This window comes from Stegodyphus dumicola, chromosome 11, assembly GCF_044657685.1.
Source record: "Stegodyphus dumicola isolate Sdum_Otavi_A_Nest chromosome 11, ASM4465768v1".
Taxonomy (NCBI): Eukaryota; Metazoa; Arthropoda; class Arachnida; order Araneae; family Eresidae; genus Stegodyphus; species Stegodyphus dumicola.
In genome coordinates, this window is record NC_140778.1 from 88,090,461 (window position 1) to 88,098,082 (window position 7,622).

General features: G+C 36.3%; 1 non-coding gene across 1 annotated transcript; it reads left to right on the top strand.

Annotated features, from left to right (window-relative positions):
• Positions 1-7,205: 7,205 nt before the first annotated feature.
• On the top strand, positions 7,206-7,414 carry LOC146994195 (small nucleolar RNA U3). Its single transcript, XR_015044167.1, has one exon. It is a non-coding gene; the product is annotated as a small nucleolar RNA U3 (small nucleolar RNA).
• The last annotated feature ends 208 nt before the right edge of the window (positions 7,415-7,622 follow it).

The window sequence follows — 7,622 nt, forward strand, 5'->3', positions numbered from 1 at the left end:
CGATCTAGTATTTCATTTGAATAAAAAATAAAACACATACACAAAAATTCAAATGGTGCAATCCAGTTTCAGAACCTGGCAAATTCAACAATGAGTGTAAATTCATTTAGATATCCTGCAGAAATCTTGTTTGAAAGTTCTGATAACTATAATGCATTTTTGAATTTCTTAATTTTACGGAATTACGGGAGGAGCTCATTAAAAAAATTATGATAATTTGTTTTATTTCTTTTTACTTGATATTTAGTTGCTCAAGTTACAATATGAATAACTGAGCTTAGTTGCAATCCTATTAACAAAAGAATTAAATTATATTTACTTGCAAATCCATTTAAGAAGTCAGGAAATAATAAAACACGGGAAAATTATTTGGAATCATCCCGCAGTTTGTGACATCTAACTTTTATTATCGTTATCGCCTAATTTGCATATTTCTCTACTGCCGAATTACGCCTCAGAAACCTAATTTACAGTAGTCGCGAAATAATTCTCTGAGGGGTAGATTTGTAAAATATAGCTACTGAATTAATCTGACTATGCGAACTTTTTATTTTTTTTTAAACGTACGATTAGGCAGGCATACGTAGTTTTAGATTAAAGGATGCTTCCATTTCTACTGTAGAAGTATTAAGTATTAAGTAGAGAGAAAGATTTTAATTTGTACAAAAGGAAAGTTGAATATGCACACGGTAAGCGCATTAAGATTACGTTTAAATCATAATAAATGAGATTCTTGTGGTAGATGATACGAAACTAAATATTTCGGTAAATTTCGGTTAAGAGACAGTTATTTAAATTTCACTTTCCTCCGTGTTATCTCCATGGAACTTGCTAAACGCTTATATTCTGATCATTTCTTAGAAACTAGTTGAACATAGCTTATAAAAGCCATTCTATGGGTACATAAGCACAGCCACTTTAAAGTTAATTGAAAGATAATCTGTAGTAAGGCGCTTGTCACATATTCTGAATTCCCGCCTTTGGTTAACAGAGTTCTATTCTTTGCTCAGTTGTCTTGGAGTAAACTTCCAGTAATATTTGGTAAATTGTTATCAATGCTCAAAGTTAAGAGAAAGCAGTTTCTCATATCAGATAAATCTACAGATGATGAGTGGCAAACGCCAACGAAGACTGCTAAGATTTTCGATGCTCCTGTTAAGGAACCGTTGAAACCCCCTACGAACAGTGGCGTAGCTAGGGTGGGGCAAAATGGGGCATCTGTCCCCTGGCGCAGCATCCAAGGGGCGACAAATTGATGCTACAAAATTTTTTAATGAAATGTTTTCCCTTCTTGGCACATAGAAAGGGGCGCAAGTTCTTCAGTTGTCCCCGGGCGCTGAAACTCTAGCTACGCCGCTGCCTACGAAGACTCCCGCTGCTACCGAGGTTCCCAAAGTAGTACCGTCGAATAGTGTTGAAGCTCTCGCTACAGTTCCTGATCCAGTGGCCATGGACTGTGCTGATAATTCCGAGAAAGCTGATAAAGATCTTATGCTCGTTTCTAACGCTAAGACTGATCATAAAAGGGAACGACTTCCTCCGATTTTCTGCCCAAGACCGGATGTGAAATGGAGCGATTTACCAGGACAATTCAACAAATTTGGTGTCATGGATTATGTTGGTGTTTTGACTAACGATAAAAATCACTCTGATTTTCAACACAGCTGATCAAAGAGACAGAGTACTAGCTGTGCTAATGAAAGATGAAGTGCAATTTAGCACCTTTCACCCAAAGAAAGAAACACCGTGGTTATTCGTGGTCTGCCTGACGACTCGCCTGTGGAAGTGATCAAGGCTGAGCTGGTCAAAGATGGATTCCCTGTGTAAAACGTGACGCAGTTTACCAAGAAAATTGATGGAAAAGAAATGAAGCTGCCGGTTTTCTTTGCATCATTCAAGAGGAATGATGTGAGCAGAAACATCTACAGAAAGAAAACGCTGCTGGACCTTAGGGTCAAGTTTAGAAGATACAGATGCAATCTAAGCAACTTTATTATTATTTATTAAAATATTATTATTTATTAAAATAATAAAGGATTAAAGTAATTAAATAACTAAAATGTAAAGCGATAAATTAAAATTTAATAAGCGATTTTTTTATATAATTTTATAGATAAAATTTCTACTGAAATAATTCTTCCTTTACACTTTGCATCCTGTCCTCCGGACACACTCATGCATTTGCTATACCTGCAGTGTACTTATTAATTCATGACAGCCAGTATACAGCTTGCTATCTGCAAGCTACACACTGCAATAGTGGGAAAAGGAAAGGAAAGATGTTCCCTTACATTAAAAAAGTACCAGAGCCTTCTTGTTTAGTACCAGAGCCTTCTTGTTCCGGTACGCTCCGGCTAGAATTAGAATATGTTCCCAAAACTAAGAAGTACCGGAGCCGGGCTCCAGTGGGCACCAGAACAATTTAAGCTCTGCTGAAGCCTAGAAGTAAATTTCAAAACAATGTTTTCAAAATTAAATATCACTGTGCCACACTCTAGTAGACAGAAGCAAGCCGCCCAACCTTCGCGTCGCGGACTGCCGTGCTGAAGGGCCTGGGTTTAAATCCAGAATAAGGCATGGATGTTTGTAAATGTATAGTGCTGGTGCGATAGCAGCACTCTAAATATGTGGCCAATTTGAAAGTCCTCTTGTGTAATTTGGTGAGAGGGGAGTGGTATGGTAGACCTTCGGACTCATCCTCCCGAGTACTCTCCATCAATATACTGAGCTAAATAGCACTGTCACCTGTAAGGTGCTCAAGACTGTTATCTTGTGCTCCTTGCCACAAGGAATTTCGTGGGCTTGAGCTGATGTCACTGTCAGACAAATGAGTATATGTAACAACAAAAGCAGATGGAAACGAACCCATAATAAGGTAACCTACTAATTGACCATCTTCATATGTTTTTATAATTTTCTTAAATCTTATTAAAATGAAAAAGTATAATGCTACTCATTAAAGTTCATCATTATTAATATTATAAAGATTTCAGTGCAATCACTGTCCTGAAAAGAAGTCTAATACATATATACCACTGATGTAATATGAAATAACAAACCTCGCGCAAAGAAAATATGCTTGGAAGAGATGAAAAAACAATAATATTTATATAATTAATAATATTTAAATTAGAATTAATCATTAATTAAAAAGCAAGGAAATTAAAACACCAAGTAAATCAATTACTTGGAAATTAAAACCCAAAAATTATGGAACAATATTATACAGAGCTTATTCTAGTGGGCGCAGTTAATGTATCTTTATTATGCTTTTTTAACATGCAGTTGTTTTGTTACCACAATCCAGAATGATACGAGCCCACCAGTGGTCGAGCGTGAAGTCGCTGAACACTGGTAGTTCGGTCCGAGGTTCGAATCCTATGAACAGGCTGGCTGCATGGGCGTTTTCGTGGTTTTCCCCATGTGTAATGTGTATACGAGCCAGTGTCCCTTAGAAAGTCCTCCATGAAGGCATCCTCCCTCCGCCTAGGCAAATAGTCCTCGAGGCTTTGCCGTAATTAAATATACCATACCCTACCCAATACCAAAATGATACTGAAAGCTAATTCCAGATACATTTATACATTAAGCAAAATTAACACTTTTGGGCTGAATCCCGAAGAGACAACAGAGTTGATCGATAGCATGCTTAAAGTTCTTCTAAACGGTCCCGTGTTAAGTAGTTGCCCATGAGTTCATTTTGAAAATGCCAAACTAGGCGCATGCAACTGAAGGTGCCCACCCCCACCCACATTCTCAGATTGCTTGCGTCGTGTAACGATGCATCTCGTATTTTGTAAGTATACGTTTTGCTCGTTCTCCCATCGCGGCCAAAAAACACCAGACAAGTTTTGACGTGATAGCGACGACAACGAAGTGGATGACAATTCAGATTATTCCTCAATCATCCAAGCAGAGTGGTAAATTTAAAGCGAAAGGCTTTATAAAAGAGACTCCAAATTTAAGCTATATTCAAATCGGTTAAACGTATCAGGAAGGATAAGACTAACCCCCCCCCCAAAACTCAGGAATGGAAATATACAAAAATATCTTCCCAAACCTAATTGCAGGCCAAATTGACAAAAATCAAGAATTAAAAATTCAAATCCTAACAGAAATTAATCAGAAATCTAGAGAACGTCTTGCCAAATTGAACGAATTATCTAAAGCAGGAACTATCTCTACCGAAGAAAACGTTAGTACCATCATGCAGCACTTGAAATTAGAAAGACCAGGGGCGTAGCTAGAGGGGGCCAAGGGGGGCATCTGTCCCCGGGCGCAGAATACAAGGGGCGCCAAACTGATGCTACGACATTTTAGAATTAAATGTTTTCCATCCTTGGCAAGCAGTAGGGGGCACGAAATCGTCAGTTGTCCCTGAGCGCTAAAAACCCTAGCTACGACTCCGAGAAAGACAAATTACTTCACCCCTTAAAGCTGATATTTATTCTAATTATTCAGAAGAGGTTATTGAAACGAAAACTGGCAAACTCCTAAAAGACAAGTAACCCCCCTCCCCCCACAAAAAAAATTAAACAAAGATAAGAAATAGAGGAAATTAACAAATTTGAGCAGAATTTAACAGAAAGATAATGAAAATAAAAATAAAATTAATTGAAAATAAAATTAATGAAAATAAAATTAATTCAGAAATTAAATTATTCAAAAATTAATTCAGAAATTAATGAAAATAAAATTAATTCAGAAAATTCTTCTAATTATAATGACAAAATCCCACCCATCGTCATAACGCAAGATGTTGACTGGCTGGACCTGCACCAAGTTTTGTTGTTACTAATCTCCATGTCCAGGAATGTACTGGACGAGGTCCACGAGTCCATTCATCTTCAGAAAATCGAAAACAAGTTTAGGAGACTTGTAAAGGTCCTCAAGAGATAACTCCAGGCACTCAAGAATATGTGCCAGTGCATTTTGACATTTAGAACAAACACACTAAGTTTTACAATCACAAATCTTAAAATCTAATTATGAAACACAGGTGATGGGTAGAAATGTTCGTTTAATTACTAATATTCTTGAAGATCATCAAAATGGAATTAAATTTCTGCAGAAATCCAATATTGAATTTCAGACTGATCAAATAAATTCTTAATCTACAGTAAAAGTAATCTTAAAAGCTATGCCTCATAGCATTTCTGAATAAGCCATACATGACAATCTACTAAGAAGAAACTTCCCCATCCTAAAAGTTAAACAATTCACAAAAATGCAAGATGACTCTTATATCAGACTTCCTATTTATTTCATTGAACTAAAAAGAACCCCTGAAGGTGAAGCTATCCATAAATTGAACAATATCTTTAATTTTACTATTACAATGGAGAAATACACACCAAAAACTGGCAGACCAATCCAGTGCCTTAAATGCCAAGCCGGACATTCTCAAATGAATTGTTTAAAAAAAGAAGTTTGTTGCAAATGTTCATGAAATCATCGCTCCAATACATGCAATTTAAAATCTGAAGATTCTCCCAGCTGTTATTTCTGCAAAGAAAATCGCAGAAGTTCGTAACTCGGTCACCCAAGTCATAAAAGAAGATTTCAAAAGCTTAAATAACAAGAACCTAAACTTCCCATTACTAATACAGAAGTCAAACAACAACAACAACAACAACAACAACACACACACAAAAAAAATTAAAAAAATTTTTAAAAAAATTTAAAAAAAACAAACAAACTAGAAAAACTAGTAAAGAAGTCTACTCCCATTACTAGAACTCCCATTACTAGTAAAGAAAACTGCTCAGCATTTAATTCTAACGTATTTAAAGAAACTTCAGAAAATAGTAACAACTCAGCGTACAGCGCCGCTCTTAAAAAAAACCTTACTCCAGAAAGAGAATGAGCAGGAAATTTTTAAATATTCCAGAACCTTCTTTAACTTCATTCAGATTACGCCAGATATTGCTAATAAGATCAAGGAAGCAGAAACTACTTTGAAACTTTGTGGATATACTGAACATCAGCAGTTCAGAAAAAATGCTTTTATAGCCTTCGAAGCAGTTAAGATTATGCTTCAATTCGCATATGCAGAAAATTAACTTAATTTTCACTTATCGAACAGCTTACGATATGAGCTTAAAGACATCGACAATAGATTGCGGCACAGTAGCCACGTCAAGGAGGTCAGAATTCTAACCTTCTTGATGCTAAGAGCGAAATTGGGTGTGGTTAGAGAACGTCAATCTTTCTAAAGCAAGGAGGTTCCTTGTTCTAACCTCCTTGTTCTAAAGCCACCACTACAAAGGCCATGCTTTCCCCCTTTTCTGGCTTCATTTGGACTGCACAGAGGGCATCCCCACGCATTCTAAACTTCTTGGCTTCAGTGCATAGGTCTTCCATTTTTATGTAGTAGGTTGGATTCCTTTTTAGGAGATGATTTTAAGGCCGTATACCGATAAAGTAGGCTCAGGGTACGGATACGGCCTACCCCCAAAATCAAGTAGGAGTTACAAACGAAAAGGGTGGCATTAACAATGGCTAGTTTGTTCATAAAAGATTAATTCCATTATGTTCTTTATGGTTGCATAAATTTTAGTTTCTATTAAATTTTCAGACGCTTATGATATTTTTATATTCAAAAATTAGTAATAGATTCCCCCACTCCCCACACAAACTCGAACATCAGTTTATAAGGACAACATTTTCGTTCTCATTTTAGAGATTTAACAAAACATTCAATTTCTTGATTCAATTATTCTAATAATATATAACTTAAGAGCAAACTTGAAAGTTCTGTGATGCATTTTAATCACGTCAAATTGTTTTCGTTACGTATTAGCTATATTTTACCTCTTTCGAGCCTGAGGTACGAGTAATAACGACACAGTTATGAATATTTTCTTTTGGTTCCCTTAGTTTACACTAGTCCCAGTGCATCATCTTCGGCTTGATTTCATGTTGTTCAAAAGCAAAATATTTAAAACTTTAGATATGTACTCAAATAAAATTATCTTTCTGGATTTCTCTATATTAATATTCATCTGATCCTGAACGGTGCTTTTATCTATGTTAAAGCTGTTTATGCAACGCTATATGAAAGATTATGATAAATGTAATAGGTACCAAAGAATCTGTAATCTCTCCTTAGAGATTCTTTGATAAGAACTGCTATTGACAGCCATGCTCACCACTATGTATATGAAATAAAGTTTAGGATATATTTTTATTTCAGGTTGCAAGTTAAGATCATACTTCATAGGATCATTTCTATAGTATGATTAGCGAGTTCACTCACCGAACTTCGCAAAAATCCCAACCACGATGATGTGAGAAGGGATCTGCTTCTGAGCGTGAAGTGGACTCAGTTGGAAGTGCATTCCTTCGTTGAGTCATTGATGATCGCACCCTATGTATAGCAGCATGGGGAAGGAAGAGATTCGTTCTGAGTGGTTTTTTAAATGTAATAGAAGATTGATGTAAAAGTGTAATATTTCTGCTTATCGTAGTACTGCTTTTTTCAATCTGCTCGAAGTTTTCAGCAGTATCTGTTTTCACTCAAGGTTCTTTAATATACTAAGGTTAGGCCAGGAGCGGAAAAAGCGTGCCATTGGTTGCTGGTAGTGACGTCACCCGGGAGACAAGACGCATCGTCCGACGCG